Source organism: Podarcis pityusensis (assembly GCF_964106645.2).
Source record: "Podarcis pityusensis genome assembly, chromosome: 5".
Taxonomy (NCBI): Eukaryota; Metazoa; Chordata; class Lepidosauria; order Squamata; family Lacertidae; genus Podarcis; species Podarcis pityusensis.
Window position 1 is genome coordinate 84,335,203 of NC_138032.1, and position 27,634 is coordinate 84,362,836.

The 27,634-nt window shown below is 42.1% G+C and overlaps 1 protein-coding gene and 1 long non-coding RNA gene across 2 annotated transcripts in view; one reads left to right on the forward strand and one right to left on the reverse strand.

Moving 5' to 3' along the window:
* The window catches only part of LOC308478264, a 26,255-nt gene extending 19,279 nt beyond the window's left edge, over window positions 1-6,976 (forward strand). The window contains exon 4 of the long non-coding RNA XR_013986996.1: window positions 4,002-6,976. This is a non-coding gene — a long non-coding RNA (uncharacterized lncRNA). The remainder of the gene's footprint in view (window positions 1-4,001) is intronic.
* The window catches only part of LRMDA (leucine rich melanocyte differentiation associated), a 755,532-nt gene that overhangs the window by 405,299 nt on the left and 322,599 nt on the right, over window positions 1-27,634 (reverse strand).

A 27,634-nucleotide genomic window follows, 5' to 3' on the forward strand; every position in this document is an offset into this window, starting at 1 on the left:
GCTTGACAATGACAAGTCAAAATTAATCTGCTACATATATTCTGAAATAAGGTCCTATCTATATGAGGATTTAGAAGACTTGGGGAAAAAAGCATATTAGTTGGAGGCTGGGATATATTTATTTGAATTTGTTTTACTTAAAATGAGGTGAGGGAACGCTATTACAACCACAATAAAAAATAAAATAGCAGGTAACAAATATCAAGTGAGAGCTAGATTAAACAATAAACCTATTAAAATTGCAACTGACTGCAAATCCTATGCCTGATGGTTCCTTTCAATTGCATCAGAAGGCTAGCAGCATGGAAACGAGCATTCCAAAGGCCGGGAAAGGCAACCCCAAAGCCTAAACAGGGAACCTGAGAAACCCTTCTGTTGCGTCTCAGCCAAAGACAATTCAGATGCTGGTGGATGTGAAGGACAGCTTCTTCAGAAAGGCAGGGCCAGTGAGAGGTGTGACGTGGCCTAGGGACAGTCCCGAAAACTGCACAGAGAGACCTGGAGGTTCCCCATCCCTGTTGTAAATTCTGCATTGAGCAGGGGTTGGACTCAATAACTTTAAGATCCTTTTCAGCTCTGTTGGGCCATGTCCTCTCATTATGCTTGATCACTATGCAGCCCAGGGGTCAAGATGCAAATGGGACCTTAGAACACATGAAGACCATGTGCAATGAAGTGGCACAGCCATACTGATCATGCACACTCAGTTGCCATTTAGAATACCTGCACAAAACTCTCATGTACTCTTCTTCCTGGTGACCCAGCTGCAGCAGGCTCTTTTAATGACCTTTATCTTTTTAAATGTTTATGTAAAGAGAAAGTCAAAGAATCATAGAATTGTAAAGTTGGAAGGGAACCCAAGGATCATCTAGTCCAATTCCTGCAATGTAGGAATCTTAACTAAAGCATCCATGACAGATGGCCATTCAGCCTCTGCTTGAAAACCTCCAAGGAAGGGGAGTCCACCACCTTCTGATGAAGTCTGTTCTACTGTCGAACAGCTCTTACAACCAGAAAGTTCTTCCTGGTATTTAGTCAGAATCTCCTTAACTTGAATCCAGTGGTTTGGGTCCCACCTTCTGGGGCAGGAGAAAACAAGCTTGCTCCATCTTCCATGTGGCAGTCCTTTAGATATCTGAAGATGTCTATCACATCTCCTCTCAGTCTCCTCTTTTTCAGGCTAAACATACCCTCAACCATTCCTCCTAAGGCTTGGTTTCCAGTTGGGCTAATAACATCAGGTCTGTGCTGCTGTTGTTAGCGTCACAATGATTACATAGGGGCAAACCTTCAGAGTACATTTTGTCAAAAAGAGTTGTTTAATTGAAGCAGAGGTAAAGGCAAAGGCAAAGGACCTCTGGATAGTTAAGTCCAATCAGACTTGACTATGGGGTGCAGTGCTCACCTTGCTTCAGGCCCAGGGAGCCGGCGTTTGTCCACAGACAGCTTTCTGGGTCATGTGGGCAGCATGACTAAACCACTTCTGGCACAACGGGACACTGTGATGAGTGCCAGAATGCACGGAAATGTCGTTTACCTTCCCGCCACAGCGGCACATATTTATCTACTTGCATTTGTGTGCTTTTGAACTGCTAGGTTGGCAGAAGCTGGGACATAGCAACGGGAGCTAACCCCATCACGTGATTCGAACCGCCAACCTTCCGATCAACAAGCCCAAGAGGCTCAGTGGTTTAGACCAGAGCACCACCCACTCCTTCCATGAAGCAGAACAGCTTAGAAAGAAAGAAAAGGCTCTACTGGTTTATAAATCTGTAACTTTTAAAATATATTCTTCCCTCCACTCAACATGATAAACTTCCCAAAGCTCTGTGATCCAGATAACTCCCCCTCCCCATTTCACAGATGTTTCCCTACCCCCTAATGGAGAGTCCCTCCTGGATATCCCAAAAGAAAAAGATAGGCCTAGTAAGTGAGAGAGGTCAAACATGAGCCCAGCTATTTATTACATATACTGCAACCAGATGGAAGTAACTCATCCATCAAAGAGCTCAGCGTCCTCATCGAATTAGCTTCTTATAAAAAGCCTCCTGCTCTTCCCTCTGATCCACATGGTTCAACTTCCTTCCCTTCCATGCACTTTTGGAAAATGAACCCTCTCTAACCCCGTTGCTGTGTTCTCCTTAAATCATCGCCGCCCATCATTCCATAGCTATATTTAAACTTTACTTTTATCAATACTCATCCTGTAGCTGTGGGAGATATTAAAAGTGTACCAGGGCATGGAAGGGCGTTTCTGACACTTGCTCTTTCATTCATCAGCCCCCTCATAGGCCTGTTGGTGACAATGAAAAGATTTCACAATACCGGTGCAGCAGAAACTCATTCTCCTACTCATCCATCATGTTCAACCTAGCAGCAGTTCTACTGACCTAATCTGTAATGCCTCGGTGCTCACTGGAGATTTCTTAAAGGCACTCTTCATTGTTGTTAGTTACAAAGAATAAGTCTGTGCTATTAGATAAGGAGACTAAATGGTGCAAAGATTAATGCAATACTCCCTCATCACCATGACCAGGGTTCAACCACTTGGGTCGAACTGGAACGTCTGTTTTCTGAGTTTGCTGGAAGATCACATCCGACACTCACTCCCCCACCCCTGGATGAATAAAAATTTAAACCTATTTCAAGAGGTAAATAGGATTTTAGAGGTGCAAGAGCTATGTACCACCGCTAATTTATCACTTCTGTCAGCTTTAGGGTAATATGCACTAGTTATTTTACATTATAACAAATACATTAGTCTCTTCTCTAGATAAAGGAAAAATTATGAATAAACTGTCTTGGATATTTTGATGGAGCAAAGGAATCTTCCCACTCCTTTTGCCTTCCTAGCTCTCTAGTGAATATCCAGCATCTGTAAGTGCAGGAGACATAAACAAGGTGGGGGAGAATTAGAAATTTTGCACTTTTTTTATAAGGAGGGAAATAAAAATGGACAGCTGGCTGGATGATTTTATCATGTCAACAGTACCATAAAAGAACAATGGCAGGACATAGAATAAACAGTTGTTCTGTGCTTGTTTCTCAAAACACCACAACTTAATAGAATGACAACTTGGTAAGAACTTTGATTTTATAAATGGTTTATTCCATGAATTCTATGTTAAAATTCCATGAATGTTGATTGCCATGGCTCACTTTGAGCACACATGAACCCTGTTCTAGATCTGAAGATCCCTTTCCACAAGTAAATGTTTCTTCAGACACGCCAATCATTCTCCTCCTCATGAAGGTCATGATGTTATATGTTTGTTTGTTTATTTATTTTTTTGTTTGTTTCCCGGTTAATTACAGCTGGGAATATGACTACTAGAACATCACTAATATAGGAATAGGTGCCAGGTTCAGAGAAGAATGGCAATGTAAGCCAGCCCAGGGCAAAGAGTTAAGTACACCTGCTATAGAGATTTGGAGAATTCTGTTGGAAGCAGAAGTGGAAATTGCAATAATACATGTTTGTCCAAAGTTCAGGAACGGAACCCATGCTAGCAAATATGACCAATATTCATTACAATTGATCTTTTAGTCCAAAAATGTGATGTAAATAATTATATTTTCTGCATTATTTATACATTTCCCTTCCATGGAAATGCATTGAAATTAACTACACAGATTACATGACTAATTATGTTAAGTTTTGGCCACAGCAGATAGCAAGTCAAACAACACAGATTGTAGCAGAAACTGAATAAGTCAGGCTTATTCTACTCATTCCTGTCAAATGCGCAAGAGTGGTGATTGTGCCACACAATTTCATAAGTTTCATGCTGTTCTGGAAGAGGAATCTCCTCATTCTCATCAACAATTGTATGTTAGTAGGAGAGAGTCCACCGTCAGGTTCTGGTGATGGACAGCTTAATCTGTCTTCTGCAGTTGATCCATTTTACTTTGTGCCTAAGCTGTCTAACTGTCTACTGAAGATTGTTGTGTAAATGTGAGAACTGCCTTAACATAACTCAGTTGTGTGGGGTTTTTTACAGGAAGCATGAAAGACAAAGAAGAGGCTAGCATCCTAGAAACTCACTTTTTACTGAAGATTTTCGACCAATACTGGGTGGTTACTGCCTGGAATTTTGAGGCTTCTTGATCATCGCATTCTACTTCAAAGTATATTGGACAGGATCTGCTATTCCTATTGCCATAGTTTGCATACAGATACTTAAAAAAAAAAATCTAGAATTTATCACTCAATTTTGAAATCCCAAATATCCTGGTCTCATTTTCAAAATGACCGCTCCCCGCTTAAAACGGGGGGCCCCCTTTGCGTGGACGCGTGCAGCCCCTAGGTCTGGAGCGGCTCCAACAGCATAGGCTTGGTTTGCCTTCCCTCAGGTGGGATACCTGGAGGTCTCCGCCTACCTCAGTCAGTTGTCCAATCCCACCTGGGGGAAGCGTTGCCAAGGAGACCAGGCCAGGTAGGGGAGGGATTACCTGCCCACACAATAGAGGGAGGATCTTACCTGGGAATCCTCACTTGGCTCCAGAGCTTCTGAGAGCCAGTGTGGTGTAGTGGTTAAGAGCGGTAGTCTCGTAATCTGACCAAACTCGCCACGTTGAGGGAATTGATAGCTACCATGATGGCTCAGAAAAAGACCACGTTGTGTCAGGTCCAGACACTCTTAGGACACCTCAATTTTGCATGCAGGGTTATCTCGCCCGGTCGCGCCTTTTGCACACGCCTAGCCCGTCTCACGGCTGGCGGTGTTGCCCCCCATCACCACATCAGGGTCACCCACACCATAAGGGAGGACCTCAAAATATGGTTGACCTTCCTGGAAAGTTACAATGGGGTGTCCTTTTGGCAAGATTGGCTGCTGCCTAAGGAACAGCTACAGGTGCACTCTGACACCTCTGGTCGCTTTGGCTTCGGTGTCTACTTCAGGGGTCACTGGTGTGCGCAGCCTTGGCCAACATCTTGGCACGCGGAGGGCATTACACGCGATTTAACTTTTCTTGAGTTCTTCCCAATCCTAGTGGCTCTCCGGGTTTGGGGGCACCTCCTCAAGGACACCAGGGTGTGCTTCTGGTCGGACAACCAGGCAGTGGTAAGAATCATTGCGAAGCAATCTGCAAAATCCAACAGGGTAATCCGCGTGCTCCGCCTCTTCGTGCTGGAATGTCTGAAAGGTAACATCTCCTTTTCCGCACGGGTCATCCCGGGCCTCAATAACGACATTGCAGATGCCCTGTCTCACTTTCAGATGGAGCGTTTTCGCGACCTAGCACCCGAGGCCGATCAACTCCCAGAAGCCTTTCCGGAGGACCTCTGGGAAATTGGACGAGAGAAGTGACAGCAGGAGTACTGAGCGCCCTTGCGCCATCAACATTGCAATCCTACACCAGAGCATGGTCCCAATTCGAGGGGTTCAGAGATAAGTTTGGTTTACGACGCAGACGTGCAGCTAAGGAGTATGATGTTCTAAAATATTTGGTTCACCTAAAGCATAGAGGCATGGCCCTTAAGACCATCAGCCTGCACAAGGCCGCTATCTCATACTTCAGCAACTGTTTTTGGCTCCCAGACCCCTGTAACACTTTCCACGTAAGGAAGCTTATTGCCGGGTGGCGTCGCTCCCACCCGCCCATTCCAGATAAGAGGAGGCCAGTAACCATTGAGATCCTCCGGCTGATATGGGATGCGCTCCCCAGTATTTGCTGGTCCAACTATGAGGTTAGGCTCTTCAGGGCGGCCTTCTCCCTGGCCTTCTTTGGTGCGCTCCGTATCAGAGAGTGCGTTTGGGGCACATTGTCACCTCATCGTGGGGGCTTGTCTGTGGCTGATATCAACCTTGACAGGCGCATGCTACAAGTCAAAATCCGAGCCTCCAAAACCTATCAACTAGGTAGGGGTTCCACGCTAAGTCTAGCCTCCTCCCCACACACTGGACCATGCCCTGTCGCGGACACACGCAAATTCCTGAAAGTACGTCCTCCAGGACCAGGCCCTCTCCTCATTCATGCATCAGGCTGCCCCATGACCCGTTGCCAATTTGTCTCAATATTGCGTAAGGCCATCCATGCTTGTGGAGGCGACCCGGCACAATTTTCCGGGCATTCTTTTCGTATTGGTGCAGCAATCACGGCAGCTGCAAGCGGCCTCCCGGCAGAACACATAAAAGCAATGGGGCGGTGGCGTTCAGCTGCCTTCAAAGGCTACATTAGATTCAACCAGCAGACACTGACAGATACCATATAATCCTTTCTTTCAGGCTCAACCCCCAAACATGTGTGGATCTTCGGCCACAGCATAGTGCATTGGGCGGCCATCCATGCCACCACTGGTTCAGGCGGAGAACATCTGGGTCTGCAGCCAAAGATCTCCATTTCCTGGTTCGGACAACGTGGAATGTGGTGGGATGCCCTGCTCCCTCGGTTGCATCACGAACTTGCGTTCCGCCACCCGCCAAACGCGGTTGTGCTCCACCTCGGCGAAAATGACTTGGTCGTGCGTAAAAGCATAATTCTGATCAAAACAGCGATCGCAGACCTGGAAAGCATACACACCACTCACCCCAGTATCACGATTTTCTGGTCCGAACTTCTGCCACGCTTCCCTTGGCGGGGCAACATCAAATCCACTAGACTTAATTACACTGTGGAAAAAATCAATAGGACAGTGCGCTCTGCAACCACTCGCATGGGAGGTCGGGTCGTGAAACACCCCAACATTAAAGTTTACATGCAGGAGCTATTTCGGTCCGATGGCGTGCACCTATCGGACCTTGGTAACGAGCATTGACTGAGCGACATCAGGCATGGCCTGATTGACTGGTTGGAGGATGGCAAAAGGGCTTTTCAGATGTAGGTAGTCTTGGCGGCGAGACCGCAATCTTTGCGGTCTCGGGTGGCGGTATCAGGCCTTGGGCGGAATCCTTTAGTCCATCTTCCTCTTTGCGGCGGCGATACCAGGGTTCCCCGTTGAAGGGGTTTCTGAAGGGAGGCTTTGACCGTACGCCGAAAGGTCTCCCCTGCGGCGGCGGCGTAACGGGGGCGGCTATCTCTGCTTGAACATATGTTCTCCAGAGCCGGCCCATCCCCCCCCCACACTGGATAACCCTGATGCTCCCTAGGTCCCCGGCTGGGGACTGGGGAGGGAGAACGCCCAATGCCTGAGCCAAGGTCTACCCACATTTGAAATTTAATAAAGTTGTGGCCAATTTAATCCCATAGCACATTGTCATGAGTCGTTATTCCACATGACGTGGGACCGCGCGGGATCTGGGGACTCCGCCTGTCCACGCAATGAAAACTATGCCTCATGCACAATTTGCTGCAACTTTCAGTTTCAACTCGTGCACATGTGCACTGATAAAACACTGCAAAAAAGCAGTACATATTTATGTTGTCATACTGTGGATTTGTAAAATACCACACAGAAAACAATATGAATGATGGCGTCTACACATCAGCAAAACACTGCACTAAAAGAAGTCTGAGGCAACTAAATATACATGATAAATGGCTTATTGTTTTGTAATGTTTTCATCAGTGTCCACAGATACTGTAGAGCAGGGGGAAACTTGAAGGAACTGAAAAATTAAACAACCTGTCCATGATCCATTTCTGGAATTAATTTTAATACATTCTCCTAGCTAAAACCAGAATTCAGATGAAAAACTGAACAAAAGAAAAAGTGAATGCACAGAATAAATGAATGAGGGAAATAAGCTCATCACTCTTGGGCTGGTTTGTTTGCAATTTTTTGTTGGGCGGGGAGGGGGCTGTTGCTGATAGTTTTTTGTATCTTTATTTTAGATCTTGCCTTGGTTTTTGTGGAAATTGTTCACTTGGGTTGTGTACTTTTTAATGTTTCATTTATTGCTTACAACTATTTTTGTTATGTTGCAGTTATGTATTTTTTTCATGTTGTAAGTTACTTTGAGCATGGTTTGAACTATGGAAAGGTGACATACAAATAAAATTGTGTGTGTGTGTGTGTGTGTGTGTGTGTGACTAATTCTACCCCACTTACGCTTTTTGGATTGTAGCCAACCAAGTTGCCTGGTTTGTGCAAGAACTTCCATTTGCAGAATGGAACTCCCTCTCCTCTCCCTCTCCCCTCCTCCTCTTTCCACTCATCCCTTGCCCCCAGAATCTGCTCTGGGGGTTGGGGAAAACCCCAGATCAGATGGGGGGCACGCAGAGGGAGGAGAGGGAAAGGAAGTTCCACTGTGCAAGAGGATGCCTTGCATGAATATGAACATTGTTGGATACAACCTTTTGTTTTGGGTAACATTCTACCAGATGAACCTCCTTGCGTATAGTAATAGAAAGGCAGTATACAAATTAAAAGTGAAATGAAGAGTTATAGAAGATTGGACACAGCTACAAGTGCAGAAAACTCACTCCTGCTTTCTGCAAAATGAAACAGAGAAACAGTCCCTTTTTCTTTAATGCAACAATGCAATACTTTCTAGTGAAAATCTGTTCGTTATTTTGCATATTTTAAAAACATTAGGCAATGATAACCCTTTTAAAGACAATGTATTCAGGAGGTCCCACCCCAATGACTCGATGATAAAACAAGGCTTAACTACCAGATACATAAGTCATCATATAAAAATAGTTTCAAATAATATTATATCAACATTCTACAGTTCAGCAGTCTGCAGCTACAAAGTAAACGGAGCCACTGTGGTTCATAGCTTAGATACAAGTAAAAGAAGATCCAACAGATAACCGGGGAATTAAACTCTGAGTTCAGACTGACTGGAAGGCCTTAGCCAAGTCATCATGTCCTTGGCTCAGTTCCACAGAATGAGAATAAAATTGTTACTTTACAGTGTTTCAGCTCGGCTTTAACATTTAAGCCTCGAATAGCTCCAATAATCCCCCACCAGAAACCTAGACTAAACCTAATTTTGAAAGGAATGAGGCTAATATACAGTTCTAAATTGAGGGGGGTTATAACTTCTGATTTAGCTAGAGGAAAAAGCAGTTTATAAGTGTAACCACTATGTGTGGTTGGTTCAAAAATAAGAATGGGAGTATCCCTTCTCTTCCTTGCATAAATAAAGGTCTGTGCAAAGCTGAAACGTGCAGACGTGTGCATATCTTAATGCTTTCTAGCTACGTTTTTTTTTTTTAAAAATCTAGTTATGCCTGAACCAGACCACTTTGGCTTACAAACAAGGCAAGAAGAAATAGATTGTTTGAAGGTCAAGCTACACATTACACTTAATGGTTAGCATGTAGCTATATCTCTGCTCTTTTATTACTTCATTATAGGTGAGGCCCAATTGCTAACAGGGTCACAATACATGGGATGGGGAGGCTAACCTCATTCTCTCTCCAGCCATGAGCCTCCCTGAAAACAGTCCCACTCAGGCACAGCTGTAAAAGTTAGAAAAAGAATGTCACTGGCACCATTTAATTACATCCACTTGTAAATATATCTCCTGTGACTCTGAGATATTGAACTACCTCTACACATGGCAAAGCAGTGTTCTCCTCTTGCTTCCATCACCCACTTAAATTTTTAAAAAGCATGTGGTGGGGAGTTAATATTTGATTGATGAACTAAAGATTCACAATGTGGTTTACAGTGATAAACATTAAACAAATAACCATTCGGTTATTGAAACCAACTTTTGTAAAACCCAGAAAACCATTTTTTAATTTTAAAAAAAGAAAAGAATTGCTGCCGCAGAAAAGAGAGAAAAGGCCTCTGTTTTAGCTCAAGGGGAGTCAGCGTTTAAAGAGTAAATCAGAACCCTGAGAAATTTGGACACTATCCAAGTGACAGTTTCCACCCAAGTATTCATTCCTAAATTTAATACAGAAATACATGGGGATGTGGGAGGGGGTGCTTGTTGAGGTAAAGGATAGCCTGAAAAACACCACTGAATTCATATGGGAAACACATGTGTTACCAACTTCATGTTACTGGCACCCATGTGAAAGAGTAACATGTACTATCTTCTATGAAGAATATTTGTAATCCTACCTGCAGGAACACTGATGGGCTTTGTTTTGTTGGGGGGGGGGGTTGCGAAGCAAGCTGCAGCAGCATTTTGCTCTCCCAAACCTAAAAGCTTGCTCAAAGTTTTTACTTCCAGAAAACAAATTGGTCCAGTTAAGTTATCACCTTGTCTTGCTTTATGTTCTTTCACCCCTAAAGGCAGCAGCTTCAGATGGTGGATATTAATCTTTGATCCTTTGAGGTATCTTTTCAAAAAGTGTTTAATCAGTAATGACCAAAGCTGTGTCACCTTAAGGTGGCTATGTTTAAAAATAAATAGAGATCTGTCCCAGGCATCAAGATTCATTATCTCCATCCTGAAAAATTTAGGTAGAAAGCCAGCTTGGTGTGTAGGGGATAGAGTCTTCAGTTTGGACTTCAACTGCATTAAAATCCTCCCATAGTCTTGAAGCATCTAGGTGGCTTCTGCCAAGTCACACTGGTCCTCAACGTAAGGTTACCAAATTTTTTCCAATGACTCCTGGGACACTTTTCAACTTCAATAGGAATGATAGGATTTTGTCAGGGGACTGATTTGTAAATCCGGGGACTGTCCCCAGGAAACGTGGCTCCACGTCATCTACCCATTAGGGCTATTGCAAGAATAAAATGGAGAAAACTAATATATCAAAATACAGTTGTAAGTCACCAAAGATCTTAGTTGTTTACTTCTACCTGCTGCCAGGAATCTAGAGAAACTTTTATATCTCTGACACAGTATTATATAGTAGTGTAGGGGAACAACAACAAAACCCACTTCATGTACTCCCAAAGTTGTACTCAGTGGGAAGAAACCCATGAACAACTTCCTTGTTCAGAGATAATGATTACAAAACCTTAATTGGGTAAAAGGTAATATAACAGCCGAAATTAAAGCTCAGATGAGCAGCTGTATCGCAGAAAACCACCACAACGAAGGTTCCTGTGTCGGCCTATAATTTGGACATCATGAATCATAATTAAAATGTAAAGTCCCCAATATAATGAATACATAGCTAATTTAGCATGCTTATATTTAACACACAGGCTTTTATCACTGTCTCCTATTGTTATTAAAACATGTACACCAGCAAAGAGCTGGCACTGTTGCTTTCTTCAGCTCCCCACGCCCACCCTCAAAAAAACCCAACTTCAAGCTTCCAGAGTTATAATATCCCACCTAGGTTTTTACTGGAAATGATTATGGGCTAGGTAGGATGAACAACTTCTGCTAAATAGTCTCACTGTTATATTATTTCCAACGCTCATTATTTAAAACCCAAATTAAAAAATGGGGACAGAAACTTTTGCTCCTTTCAAAGGTGGTTGCTATTCTTCACATAAAACAGCTTAAAAGCACTTTTGGAATGTAAGTCGTGTTGAAATTAATAACCAATAATGAATGTAGGCACTGGTGTAGTGGAGATGGCAAAATTCTGAGACTTCAGAGCAGGAGTGATGGTGACATGTGTTGGAATGCCAGGAAATCTAATAGGCCTTCCTTGCTCTGGCAACTGGACTCATTTGGGGAGGGTGGCAGGACAAAAAATTAACAAATAAACAAACAAACCGACTGACTGAGATAGAAATGAGGCTTTCAAGTTTTAGTATTGCTTGTGACAGACACAAACAGATTCTGCCCTTAGCCTACATCCAGTGATAGGCAATTATAGTGATGGAGGTAATTATACACTGTTTTGTTTATGGTTTTTTTAGGATACCCAAATATGTGGAAAGAGCCCTCTGACCCTGAAAATTACACATCAGTTATAACTGATGTGTTCAAATGGGTATCCTAAATGGATTCAAACTGGGATTGGGATACTTGAATGACCAGCTTCTGCCTTATGAGCCTGCCAGAATGTGGTGTTCCACTGGAGAGGACTCTCTTTCTCATGACACCAACACCAAGGCTGCATTCAGACTTGGAATGCTCCCTTGGGAGAAGCTTGCCTTTTTGTTGATTCTTGTTGTTGCTGCCAGTCAAAACCCACTTTGTTTACTGTTTTTTATCATCTATAAAGGCATAAGAGCTCTCTCCGCTATGATTTAGCTTGCTGCTGCTTAATAGATGAATAAAAAAATACTCTGTTGACTGTTGCTATTTTTTGAATTTTTGGTACATGGATGGACAGACAGACAGACAGATTCTTTGGGGATTGTGTTTATTATTGTCATTGTTGCTTTGCTAGCATTTTCAAGGAAAAAGCCAGATAAAAGTATTTATAATAAAGGAATAAATGTGTGTTTAAGACTGTGCATTGTTAATATGTAAATAGAATGAGGGTAAGGTCTATTTTCTTAGAAGACACACGGAATAATGGGAATATGTCTGTGTAAATGAAGCAGATTATCTGGACTTTATGCATCCGCATTTATGAAGAAAAGCCTGTGCTGATGGATCTCAAACCAGGCCAGAGGGGTTGCTGAACTGAATTGTTAGAGGCAGGTTTTTGCCACATGTGAAATGCCATTTATTTTGCTTACTAGTCTGATCATCATTTTAATATATCTATATAAACATTTCAGAGGCTTTCATAAAAATAGTTACATATGCTAAAAATTCAGAGCTGGCATGCTGAAAATTAAATTTTAGTATGAAATACCCATTGTCATCCACTGAAAAAATGTTTATCAGCCATGTAACATTGAGATGTTTCATTTTTAATTCAATCTAAAAAAAGTATCAGGAGAAAACCATTTCAGAATTTTTCTTCAACACTTATCTCAAAAATGGGCCATTTGATTCATGAACATCTCTAATGTATATCATCAGTGACTGAAGGAGTTTTTTATATGATTTTTGACAATTTAACAAGTCCTCCTGACAAATTAAATGGTTGTGTTGACAACTTAACTGTACTGCCAATCAATATTTTCAATTACTTTCATTGTCATTCAGAAAAAATACAACACGAGGTCACACAGTGGTAAATCCAAGTAAGGAAAATAAAATGATGCACAATCAGTTGGGGGAAAAGAAAACTTAAAAACTTTGAAGTACAACATGCAATTTAAAGATGCTTTGTTTTTCTTTGGGAGGTTTCTGCTAAAGCAGAAACACTTCTAAATTTAGATCCTAGCGGCATCACTCACTCACTCCACAATATAGTTTCCTTCCTTCCTATAAGCAATTTTAAAGTCATTAAACTTGAGCTGCTGCCACAAAGGATTTCATTAAAAACAACTTCTTTATTGCATTACTTCCCGCTATAAAGCTGCATATTCCTAGCTTTTACACAAGGACGGGACAAGTCACATTACTTATACTGCAATTCTTTAAGAGCATACCGGTCACTTTGAGAAATCTGAGTCAAACAATGCTAGGTCAAAGGTTAGTTGACTTGTGCTGTCCAATAGGGCAGGAGCAGATCAATACAGTTTCTAATGCTTCATTGTCGCATGGAAACTGGCTGCTGCATTCTAAAAATAGATGACAATACTTAAATAAAAATGTGCTTTCCTCTTATGGGATCATTCACAAAGGAAGGGAAAAATTGCAGTTTAATGTGATACAATCCAGGTGACTGGAAAAGTCTATTGAAAAGCAAAGGAAAAAACAGAATTTGTAAAGTATTGTTCACTAAACAAGGCATAAATGTGGATTATTATTTTTTTGTTTTTACGGTCTGTCAACAAGTTTGTAAGAACCATTCCAATTCCAAATAATGTTAACAAGAGCCTCTTCATCAGATGCCTGCTATGTTTTCCTGGGTTACGCTGTTTGGTGGATGTATGGGTTGGAATTGTGATAATTACATAATTAACAGTGGAAATTCACAAAAAAACCAACAATGTTGCAACTGTTTTGTGAATTGCCACTGTCAATTATGTAATTATCACTGTAGTTTTCTGCATTTCTTTCTGCCTCATTGTCTACAATTCCCCCCAACATCGTGGCAAATGATATCAAAAGCTATTGAGAAATGCAGGAGGATCATCAAGGCTGTGCTTCTTCTGTCACTTTCCTGGCAAAGGTCATCCATCAGGCTGACCAAGACTGATTTGGTTCCAAAACTAGGTCAGAGCCTAGGCTGGAAACCCAATAATCTGCTTCCTCCAAGTGTTACCTGGAGCTAAACAGCAACCAGCACTTTCTCCAAAAAAGGGGGGAGAGAGCCTTTTCAGTTGTAGCTCCCCATCTGTGGAGCATTTTCCCCACTGACATCCTCCTAGTGCCTTCACCGGTATCATTTCAGCACCAGTTCAGATTTTACCTTTCCCCCCTAGGGTTATGGTAGATTAAGAGGGGGATTGTTTGCCATAGTGAGCCGTCATTGCACCTCTTTGGGAATGAAATCCACAGCCTATGCACTACCTATAAGACAGCTATGCCTTGTACCTCTATCCCAGGTGGCAGAGGGATGCAAAGGAAGCTCTCCCTTCAAGATGAACTTGGAGGTAAGTTCATATGGGAGGAGACTGCCTTTACACAACCTGGTCCCAAACAGTTTAGGGCTTTGAAACACATGACCTGCACCATGGTCCCGGAAACAATCTGGGAGGAAATCAAGCTGGTATGATGATAGTGTTATATGATCTGAAAACTGGATTGCCATCAGCAACTTAAGTACCACATTTTGCAACAGGTGAAATTTCTGCACATTTTCAAAAGACGGTCCACTACAAACCAAGTTATAATAACCTAATCCAGATGTAGCCAAAGCATATGGATATGTGCTAAGATCCACCTTTCCTATGAAAGGCTGTAGCTGGTACACCAACCAAGATTGTAAAAATGCTCCTGGTCACCCAAGAATGATTGGAATGCTATCCATCAGACTATATCGAGATTGTAGTGCTTCCTCCACATGACAAGTTGTTTATTGTTGATTCTAGAATTCTATCACTATTTTTAAAAATTACAAATTTTGCTTTGCATTTCCCCTTAAGACTCAATTTTTGCAAGCAGTTGTAAATCCAATCTAATTTACTACAAAATACTTTCAAGTATAACCTGGAAATTGTAGTGCAACACCAAAATATATGCAGAGAGAAAAATGGGGGAAGGGGACTAAAACCACAGCTACTTTAATAGCTATAATGTTTTGGGACATGTGAGCACTTCAGGCAAACAATAGTTCATCTGGGCTGAAATAGTATTCAGCCATCTGGAGTCCAGCTAAAGCTTGTGAAGCAGCTCCATTCTGCCTACACAGTCTTAACTTACAAGCTATGAAATCATAATAATTTGTTCATTTTATAGCCACCCCAGAAATGTTACCTATTGCAAAAATAAAAGCAACTTTGGTATGGTTTGGTTGTTTTGTTTTTGAAATTGATAATGCTTTACTGGGTAAATATGATTGGTTTCCCTTCCCATTGTTATAAGTCTGCAAATGATAAGCAAATAACGGCTTTTTTATATACTTTGCTTTGATGTTTCCTTTACAATGAAATTAATGTAAGCTATGCATATAGTTATGTAACTCACAGTAAATGGTGGACAGCAAACTTTGGCAGAAACTGAAATACAGCAAAACAGAATCAATGCTGATTGTGACAAATATAGGTTAGAATAGAAATTGTTGCCTTCTTACAGCCCTAAACAGACTGTATCTGAATGTTCTTAGTTTTATCTCCCCCATTTCTTCTTCCTTTTATGCCATGTTTACTGGATTATACAACAGTGCGGCAGCAACTCTGTCTCCTTCACTTAGTAGCATTTAAAGCCCTTAAAAAACAATATAATATTTGCTATAATATTAGTAACAACTGCTACTACAACTACAATTTATTTCACTGCCTTCTACTCCCACTTATGAAAGTTTGTTCCAAGAAAGTTTGAGATCCTCTGCTTTTAACAGCAACACCATTTATCTATCTATTTATACCTGCAAGAGCTGTAAAACCAAAGTTCCTTGTTCTAATAGCATAAATTAAGTTTAACCAATTCAGACTTGAGTGAAACCTTTATTCCACTGAGGCGATTTATTTATGATGAGAGGAAGAAGTTGAATCAAAACACCCATCCCACAGTCACATTGTAGGAGAAAAACATCGGAGTCATTGAGTGTACCCATGAACACACAGTGCACAAGATTAGGGTCATGCCTGCTGCACTGCTCTCAGCCTCCATTCATTAGAAACCAGTTTCTGTGCCCAACTCAAAGATGTGCGATCGGTACCCTGCAAATATGGATTGTACTGTAGGCCCCTGTGCAAACCAGATCTTGAACACACTGGAAGCAGAAGCAATGCAGCTACACACACACACACACACACACACACACACACACACACACACACACGACCTATACAGGGCAACAGAAGCAAATTGTATCACTTCTGACCACCTGAGCAGAAGGTTACTGTTACTGCTGGAAGCTACTACTACAGTTTGCTTTTGCTATTTATAATTTTCTACCTTAGCTGACAAAGGTTAACTATAAAAGACTTTCCCCTGCTCGGTTTAACTGTAATGAAAGCAGACTTAATAGAACACCAGGACATAAAGTGATGACACAAATATCAAATCTTCCTAATAATAAGACTCTTCCTAGTTACTCGGATCAATAAGCTTCCAGTGCTAACGAAAAAAACCCCAGACACTTCAGCACAAAGTAAAATAAAATTTGTCTTATGAAAGACCTGCTTCCAGAAGTTAATTTGAAGAGACTGACTTCTTGAAGCAGATACCATTGCTTGTGTTGCTACAAAACCAATGGATTCTGCACAGTTCTGTTAACCATCAGCAATTATCTTCCTGTCAGAGCTAAAGGTAACAAATTTCCCCATATCCAGCAAGGCTATATCATCAACCGGACACCGGCATCATTTGACGGAAACTAAATCACTACACCAGCCAACAGCTCTGACAGACAAATGTGCTGCCTCGGAAAATCTAGGCCTATCACTCGGGCAGTGAGGTGGGGGTGGGGGAGTAAGGGTTCTCTCAGCTTTCTGAGAAGAGATTAAATGTTGTAGATTCTGTAAGTACAGTACAGAGGAAAATCCTAAATATGAGAATTATTAATGGACTTTAGACTGGTCTTTTTAATCTGTTGCCAGCACATGCTCATCTATTTTACCTTGATCTGCCTTGTTTCCTGATGGACAGAAAAGGCAGGAACTGTTCATTATCCTAGCCTTAATCAGAGCCAGCAGTGGAAGAACAATGTAACCCTACCTATCATATGGAGAGCATTTTAGCACTCACTGTTCTTTTATAATGAAGATTGCGTAATAAAAGATACCGCTAATATGTCCTGTCCTTATACCAGACAATAACATCCAGTTCACAGTATGCTACATAATGGGGATATCAGTTTCTAACCTGCTCAAAAACCAAATAAAGCATTATCACATTGCAACTGTAGCTGGGCTGGAATTTCCTGTTAAGCTGTGGTTAGAGCATACATTCCCTCTTCACAGAAAGAGGGGGAAAGACACGCACACAGAGAGAGAGAAAGAAAGAGAGAGAGAGAAATATAGTACAATGGATCAGCCTATAACAACAAACCTACTAACTGCAGACTTCATTTTTTGATAGACAAAATATTAAAGGTAAGTTACATGAGAATCTTTGCAAACGGCAAATGATTACTAAACCAGAAGCAAATTAAAACGGCTCTTAATTGGCATGCTAGTAAGCAGTGTGATTTCCCCTTTGATATCACATTAATCATAGACACCATTCTACGTGGGTGGAAAATCTTGGGAAAAAAGATCGGATGGCTACTAAGATTGATAGTGAGATATGTAGCCTCACCACTTTAGGTCACTGGCTCAGATCTGGAACAAGGTAAATAGTCAGTTCAAGTTATTTCTGTTGAACAACTGACCAGTGATCTCAGTGAAATGAGATACTACTAGATTAAGAGCTGGTTTGACATCTCTTTTTATAGGCATATATCTTAGCCCCTGTCAAGATTCAGGTAAGGAAGATGTTTAGTTGCATGTGTGAATATTTCATTTCCTACCAGTGACCCTAAATTAAGGGTAGCAGGTGTATATAACCAAAATCTACTTGCCAAACATTTTTTTTTATTTTTTATTTATAGAATAACAAACAGTTTCTAACCACAATGTACTCCCAAAGCAAAACATAAAACACAAACATAAAAACATAAGGCCAATGGCCCATCTAGTCCAGGAATCTGCTCAAGGGATGCATGTGGAAACCTGCAAGCAGAAAATATGCACAAGAGAGCTCTCCCCTCCCATGATTTCCAGTAACTGGAAACATTGCTCCTTCCAACTGTGGAGGAAGAGCATAGCCATCTTAGCTAGTAACCATTGAGAGCTCTCTCCTCCAGGAATTTGTCTAATCCTCTTTTAAAGCCATCCATGTTGGTGGACCCATCACTGCCTCCTGGGGGAGCAACTTCCATCGTTTAACTATGTGCTATGGACGCAGGTGGCGCTGTGGGTTAAACCACAGAACCTAGGACTTGCCGATCAGAAGGTCGGCGGTTCGAATCCCCGCGACGGGGTGAGCTCCCGTTGCTCGGTCCCTGCTCCTGCCAACCTAGCAGTTTGAAAGCACATCAAAGTGCAAGTAGATAAATAGGTACCGCTCCGGCGGGAAGGTAAACGGCGTTTCCGTGCGCTGCTCTGGTTTGCCAGAAGCGGCTTAGTCATGCTGGCCACATGACCTGGAAGCTGTACGCCGGCTCCCTCGGCCAATAAAGCGAGATGAGCGCCGCAACCCCAGAGTCGGTCACGACTGGACCTAAAGGTCAGAGGTCCCTTTACCTTTACCTTTTATGTGAAGAAGTACTTCATTTCATCCGTCCTGAATTTTCCAATATTCAGCTTCATTGGATGTCCATGAGTACCACTGTGAGAGATGGAGAAAAAATCTCCCCTATCCCCTTTCCCAAAGCCAAGCATAATTTTCTAAACTTCTATCTACAGTATCCTTTTTGAGGTGAAGCAACCAGAACTGTATTTCTGGAGAAAGTGGGGTACCAGGAAAATGCCAACCTGTGCCCAGAAAGAGGAGGTCAAAAAGTAAGCCCTAGGAATGTTATTTTATTTTACTTTTTGCCTCAATACGCATCATTACATTAGGTGCCTGTTTGCTTGCTTGCTTGCTTGAGACAAGGACCATGTGAATGACTGTGTCCACCCTGCTCTTCAAAAGGAGAGCCAAGGGGACATTTCAAGTACTGAGACAACATCTTAGCTTAAGCCTAGTCATGCACCTGCTTCTGAATTGCTGAGCTGCATAACCTGTAATCTGATCAATGTTTAAACTGTGTAATGACTTTTGGAATAAAGTCTTTGAGGAATCATTGAGCAAGGAATCCGAGCACTGTCTCTGAGAGCAGGAAGCAGGACAATGAAGGCTGCAGAGGGCCCCTTCAGTTTTATGGGTAGGATGGGAAGCTGAGGAGAAAGAAGGACACCAGCCTCTTGTCGTATTCCTTTATAATAATAATAATTTATTATTTATACCCCGCCCATCTGGCTGGGTTTCCCCAGCCACTCTGGGTGGCTTACAACAAAACACCAAAATACAATAGCCTATTAAACATTAAAAGCTTCCCTAAACAGGGCTGCCTTTAGATGTCTTCTAAAAGTTTGGTAGTTATTTTTCTCTTTGACATCTGGTGGGAGGGCATTCCACAGGGTGGGTGCCACTACTGAAAAGGCCCTCTGCCTGGTTCCCTGTAACTTGGCTTCTCGCAGCGAGGGAACCTCCAGAAGGCCCTCGGTGCTGGACCTCAGTGTCCGGGCAGAACAATGGAGGTGGAGACGCTCCTTCAGGTATACTGGGCCGAGGCCGTTTCTATTCCATCCCTTCTTCTTAAACTTTCTATCCTTCCTCCATGGTTATATCCCCCAAGCTCTCATTCTCCCTCTTCTTTTACCCCAATTTCCACTGGCTGAGGAACAGACTTGGTGGGGGGACGACCTGTCCCCTGTCCCAGAGGAGCTTATCTATTAAGCAACATGACTATTTATTTATGTATACCCTATGCCAGATTCTGTGTCTTGGTCACTTTGAAGTGTACAATAACCATAAACCAGGAAAAACACCAACAAGGGGGGTGGAGGGGAGAGGAAGGAGCACCAGGCGCTTGAAGAAAGGTAAGAGCTACTGTAGTGGTTGATGTACTTGATGAAACCTGAAGGAGGATTATTCCAAAACATGCGCCAGAAATATAATAAGTAATTAATAAAGGAAACAATGGCTTCAACTGCGCAAGGTAAAAATAGCACAAGTTAAGTGTGCCTAAGATGTGATCGTACTGTATCGCCAAAATGAAATTGTTCGTTATCCATTGGTAGGAGGTCTGCACACTGCAGACTTCAAACTGCCTACATATCTAATCCAGTCCCACAGAGGGACTTGTGGCTGTTTTTGAAAGGGACTTTGCATACAGTTAAAAGCAAGTGATAAATATTTTGCACATTTGACCCATCAGTAAATCAAAATGTTTATTGTATGCTGAAAAACAACCCATACCCCCCTTTCCTACTTTGCCAGAGTACAGCAACTGAAACATGCTGTCCTAATTTTCCCCCCTTTCATAAATTATTTTTTTCACAAGCAACCGAATGTGTTTTATAACACCCAATATCAGCCACAGAAAGCGGCTGCTATGATAGTTCATAACTGGTCAGGTGGGTTACTAGCTGCCTTTAACTTCCAATAAGCAGCTAACTAACAAACCATCCATTACTTACTTCAGAGAGATTAGAGGTTAAGCATAAACTTGATTACATGCTATAACTGTGAGTAATTTGAAATGTTATTGGTTATTACAGAAATATACGGTAATAATTTCCTCTTTAATGAAAGGCAGCATGTTTTTAGTGGCCCCTAGTTTCTTGTTTAGGCTTTAGGAAGGCGATCGGTGTATGATTAACAGCTACTTTTGCATGATAGGCATCTGGGATGAGATGGCATAAATGGATGCTCACCACTTAGCTGTATCATAAAAATGCAAAAATACCATCATATTTGTATGATAAACACAAAGTTTATAGGCAACACTCTTTCTGCTCTCCTCCAAACTGCTCATAGCTCAGTAGGTGCTCTAGTTTTTGCTTGCCTGAAAGAAAACCACACATTTCGAAAGATTCAAATGTCTAACCCAAGTTATGTTTACACTGAATTTAAACTCACTGGTTGCAAGCCAAGAGATGTGCTTCCCCATTCTACAAAATGCTCTTTCAAGGGTGGGGGGAGAGTACAGGGGCACACCCAAGCCTGCCTGGAGGTCTTACACAACCTAGCCTTCTAGTATCAGAAATGAGTGACCTGAGTATTGAATCAGTAGCTCATGTGCTTCCATCTTGCACTCTTTATTACCCCTCTACCACTATCCAGACCAGGTCGCTCAACCATTGCTACTGTGCCGTTTCTTCTAGCAGATCAAGATAATCAGGTGACAGCAAAAACTGCAAAAAAAAAATTAGCAGGGGCAACTAGAATAAGATCTATTATTTGATTATTGATGAAAACCTCCAGAATGTATTTTGTATGGTTAAGTTTTTACCTCTATCTTCAGTACATTTTATTTTATTGCTATGGCTGCTGGCTGATGCAAATAAAGATTCTTCTGATTCTGAATCTGAATGTGTGGCCTGTCTGTGGCTTTATAAATACAAAGGCTGTTTTTAGATATGTGGAATAGTAAGCACACAGAAACTGAGCGCCCTATTTCTATTTTGCAAAGCTATATCTGAAGCCACTCTTAATGCTGAGGGAAAGGCACTGTGCATTTACGCAGGGGCTTTCTCTTTTAGTAGCAGTTGCGCATTCCAATAGTCCCACTGGCTTGTTCTTTCTATATATTTTTGAGTCAGGAATGACCAACATAAACCAGTTTCTAAGCATGAAACAGACAGTACAATGCCACACGAAGATCACAGCACACCCTAGTGTTTCCAGATACAGGTATAACTGTATGATGACTTATGGTACGGTACTTGTTCTGTGAAACAAGAAATAGCACTTTGCACACACACAGACGTGCTTTATTCTAGCCGTTTCTAGGCAAGCTTGTTTCTCCTGCTCTGGAGGCTAGGAGCCAGGAGTGCCAACTTGAATAGAATATGGGGGGGGGAGGTAAGCCCCACCCCACATAACTGATCTCATGACACAGTGCACACACACCATTTGAATGGCAATGCACTCTCAAATATTTTATTAGGGGAGGGCGAAGGCACCTCGGCCCCTAGGAGTTGGCTCCTATGCTAGGAGCCAAACCAGTGGCTTCAAGTAACAAGATTCCTGACTGAACACCAGGAAGAACTTTCTGACATTAAGAACTGTTTGACAGTGGAACAGACTCCCTCGGGTGGTTGTGGACTCTCCTCCACTGGAGCTTTTAAAGCAGAGGTTGGCTGGCCAACTGTCATGGATGATCTAGTTGAGATTCCTACATTGCAGAGGGCTGGACTAGAGGACCCCCAGAGTCCCTTCCAACTCTACAAGTCTATGCATCTATGATTCTAGAGCCTTGCTTCTGAATTGTGATGGGGCAACAAAACAGATGGCCTGTATTTATTAATAACATGGACAAATGACTATGGTATTTTATTCCCTTTCTCTCTAGCACAGCTGTCATTATGGACTGCAGCAGCTAGGTGACAAAGCATGTATTGTGCATTCATAAAAGCCTTTCACTGAAGAAGCCAATCTTCAGTAAAAAAACAAAAACAAAAAAAACCCACCTCTGGTTACAAGGGCTGGAAAGAGCCTCTGTTTAAGACATTGGAGACCAAGTGCCAGATACAGCATGGGCAATACTTGCCTTAGAGGGACCCATGGTCTTTATTGGCGTAAGGCAGCTACTCATGTTCAGGCATTTATGGACGGTAGTTTCCCATCTGCCAAGGAAGTACATTCATTCATTTCCCACCCTTCCTCCTAAAGGAGCCCAAGACATCATCAACAAGTGATAAAACAATTAAAACATATTTTGAAAATTCCCAATACAGTGGTATCTCAGGTTAAGAACTTAATTTGTTCCGGAGGTCCCTTCTTAACCTGAAACTAGTCTTAACCTGAGGTACCACTTTAGCTAATGGGGCCTCCCACTGCCATTGCACTGCCGCTGCCCGATTTCTGTTCTCATCCTGAAGCAAAGTTCTTAACCCGAGGTACTATTTCTGGGTTACTGGAGTCTGTAACCTGAAGCGTCTGTAACCTGAAGCATCTGTAACCCGAGGTACCACTGCACAGTTGGAAATTGGGGGGGGGGGGGACACAAAAGAGTAAGGTCTTTAGTAGGCAGTGAAAAGACAAAGGAGATAGTGTGTGACACACACATGGTCACAAAGAGACACAAACTAAAAAGCAACTGTGGCTGAAATGGACTGTGGAGGAGGGAGAATTGTTTTTAAGCAGAAGCACTGTGGCTTATGCCTAGAATGAAGGGTTTTTTGTTTTTGGTTTTTTTAGTGTGCAAGAACTATTGTTTCTCCGGACATGAGGTTGCCTCCCGTCAAAAATAATGACCTCAGCTTGGAGCTGCAGGTATTACAGCCAACAGTAAGTCAATTTTTCAACCTGTGGGCCTATCACTTATATTTTGGCTAGATGTGCAATGCTATGAGTGCTATAAAGTTTTTACTGCCGGGAGTTTTGGATGACCACATTACTCACAAATGGCAAAGTCACTAGTGAGTTATATAAGCCTTCCCAAACAAGTGGCAATAAAAAAGATTCTAGCGGACACACATACACACACATCTCCTCTTCAAGGTTTTGTTTATATAGCCTCTTTTATACTTCATCTTCACAGCTCATCTTCCAGTAAACCTCAGTTTGTAACTGAAAATGACCATTTCCTGGGGGAAATGGTTTGACACTGACCTTTAGCTTTCCCCTATCCTAACTGCTCTCAACTGCTGTCAAGAAGGGTTTAACTTCTAGTGTGGACAACAGGACAAATATCGAATGCAGATATTATATGGCTTAAGTCCAATAAATCCTCAACTTTGAATAGCACTGTGGAAACAGCGTTGTCCGTTTTAGGCTAATGGATAGCAAGCATTGGTGTTTTTTAACACTGGAGTTATTTCAGAAGTTTTGCATGTATTAATAATATACACTTTAAAGATATGTTTCACAGAAGATAGGGGATCTTATGACCTATACTCTCACAGAAGTACTCAACAGCTGCCTGCCAGTGAAGAAGTAGCTGCACAGCTAAATGATAGAGTTGCAACAAATAGGAAGATGCATATGCAGGCCTGCTTCAGAGTTCAGGCTCTCATATCCATACATGATTGTCTGTAGAAACACATAGGATGCTGTGCACCTCATAAGCCACCAAGGAATGTACAGAAACACCGCTTTGTGAACCTGCACCTCCATATAGATTACTTTTGCATGCCCTGTCATGCTGGCCCCTCTTCAGGATTCCCAAAAGGTTACTTGAAGAATTTCCTTTCCCCATAAGTGCCAGCTCAAATGCTGCCATCTGCAGTTTCACATCTGTGAGGTGTCCATCTTAGTGTGGCAGCACTTATGCCTTGGTACTCCCTGCCTATTAACATTAGGCCAGGACTCAGTGGTACCTCGGGTTACAAACACTTCGGGTTACAGACTCCGCTAACCTGAAAGTAGTACCTCGGATTAAGAACTTTACCTCAGGATGAGAACAGAAATCACGCGGCAGTGGCATGCCAGCAGTGGGAGGCCCCATTAGCTAAAGTGGTACCTCAGGTTAAGAACGGTTTCAGGTTAAAAACGGACCTCTGGAATGAATTAAGTTCATAACCAGAGGTACCACTGTAATGTTCTTGATGTCTGCTAAATTAGCAAACCTACCCAAACATATAATTAGTTGTGTATAATTGTTCTAAATTTTTTGATATTGTATCGTATTTTATATGCACTGCTTACATATTTGTCCCAAAAGCTTTTGCTAAGACATGTCAATGGCTCTGCTGCCAGAAGAGAACCATAATTGTCTTTGCTAAAAATTGAAAACTAACACATTATACCACTTTTTAAATGTGTTTGTGGGAGGGGGTGGGGAAGGGGAAGGGGAAGGGGGGTTATTGGTTTGTATGTTTCTTTGTTCTTGTCAGGGGTCCCTTTACCTTTGCCTTTAGTGTTTTTATATTGTATTTTTATGTTGTGAACTTCCCTACGATCTACAGGTGAAGGGTGGTATACAAATTAAATCAATCAATCAAAACCAACTTATTTAGTCTGGTCTCACACAACCCTTCTTTCAATATTATCTGGGCCTGTCATAGATAGCAATAATGTGGAAGTATTGGGGAAACATGCAAAACAAATAATAAAGGTGGATAATCCACCACTAAGGTACTATATTGTGCGAAGAACACGGCACAAAATACAATGGAAATACGACACCAGACACCAGTCTGGAGGGGTCCCAAGAAAGGGAGGAGCCTAGAAAACATAGTCAGGTTACCTGGATATGTCTTTATGAGGTCATCCAGAATGTTTGTGTCCATTGTGACAGAGGACCAGGGAAACCACCTCAGTTTATAAGGAAAGCTGCCTGAATTCTCAGTCCCAGTGCTCACACCACTGTTAGTAACAGAATGTGAGGAGGAAAAAAGAATGAGCAGGTGTGGCCACGGGGCTTAACAGGAAAGGGCCTCAGAATATATTAGGAAGGAAGGAAGGAAGGAAGGAAGGAAGGAAGGAAGGATTTCCCACTATCAGATACACAAACCAGACTGCTAGAGCTGGGACAAAATATCCCCAAAAGGTATGATATCAACTTTTTCTTGTGAATATGCACAGCACTGGGAAGGCAGAGGAAGTTGGGGCAACTGAAGGTGAGATGTGACGAGGAGATTAGTTAATGGAAATTAAGGTTTGGTGTGGCTGACTGGCCAATTGCTAGCTTTTGGCAGGGATGTACTCCCCCTGGAGAAGCAGATATGCAGGCTTCATGTTGTGGGGAGGCAGAACCTCAGTTAGTTAAGTATTTTTATTGATTTACTTGATTGGGGGCAGCTGCCCCCCTACCCCCCTTGGCTATGCTCCTGCAGGCTTTAGGAAGGGGTTGCCAGGCTTCAAATTTTTTTTTGGGGGGGGGGGGAAGGTGCTGGTATTGCATAGCAGTGTGTACCACCAGAAAAAAGCACTGTCTAAGAGATTGTCTCAACCCATATATACACAACCAGTCACTGAGCTCTCCAGGAAAGAGCCTCCTGCAGATGCCACCTCCAGGAGGTCCATTCTGTATGAGGTAGGAACTGTGGGTGTTATTCAGCCAACTCTTTACTCAGAATAGACCCACTGAAATTAATGAACACGACTACGTCAGACCCATTAATTTCAACACATCTACTCTGAGTAAAACTTAGCTGAATACCATGCTATGCCTTTAGTGTGGCGGCACCAACACTTTGGAACTCCCTCCTGTTACATGTAAAAGGGTAAAGGGACCACTGACGATTAGGTCCAGTCGTAACCAACTCTGGGGTTGCGGTGCTCATCTCACTTTACTGGCCAAGGGAGCCGGCATACAGCTTCCGGGTCATGAGGCCAGCATGACTAAGTCACTTCTGGCGAACCAGAGCAGCACACGGAAACGCCGTTTACCTTGCCGCCAGAGCGGTACCTATTTATCTACTTGCACTTTGACGGGCTTTCGAACTGCTAGGTTGGCAGGAGCAGGGACCAAGCAACGGGAGCTCACCCCGTCGTGGGGATTTGAACCGCCAACCTTCTGATCAGCAAGTCCTAGACTCTGTGGTTTAACCCACAGCGCCACCCGCGTCCCTCTGTTACATGTAAGGCACACTATTTAGCGGTTAGAAACTCCAATGGAAATCCTTGTTGTTACATATTTTACATGGCTGTTTATTTATATATATTTTAAATTTTCATATATGGATTCTTTATGATGGCCTATATTTGTAATGCCTAATTAAAGTTTGGTGAAGTTAGTAACATATCATGCAGGCACCATCCCTGTTATCTTTTTGGTGCCTGTTGAAAATGTTTTCCAACAAGCCTCTTAAGTGGAGATTTTTATCTCAATCTATACTGGAGGGGTTTTTTTAACTGTTTTTTTAAAAAATGTGGTGCTTTTATTGTTAAATCACTTCAGGACGCTGTATAGGAAGCATTTTATGAAACGGTAAATAAATAAATAGAAGCCTAGCATCCATTTTTATATGCTTCCTATATGTCTGCACAGTACATAACACACACACACAGTACATAACAACACACACAAGGAGAACTGTCAGTCTGGACACTGGTGTGTTGCAAATCCCGATTACTTATTCCCTGCCCCCCCCAAGGGTCAGTTAAACAAAATTAAATCATTAAGATGCAGAGAATAAATAGAAACTGATAAGGACAAACATGGCACATTCACTACTGAATTGTCTTAGGATTGCATGAGGTGTGTCTGTGTGTTATCTGCCTATGAAATATAAATATAAATAAATGGTTGGTATAGACCAGGAAAATGGGGAATCTGTGGCTTAACATTAGAGAAGTCATGTTAAACAAAATATTGTTTTGTATTCTCCACCCCCTTCTACTTCATTTCTGAACACACCAGCATAAGAGATTTACTTTCGCTGAACTGGAATATTTTAATAACGGAACAATTGGGGGATTTGATAAATGTTTTGAGAATTAAAATTGAATAAATTAATACAGGAAGCTAACTTGCTATGATGGGGGGGGGCAGTATGGAAATGCATCTAAAAGTGTCTAGTAATTGATCGTTCACAATTTGCAAGCCTGGCATGACTCCATGC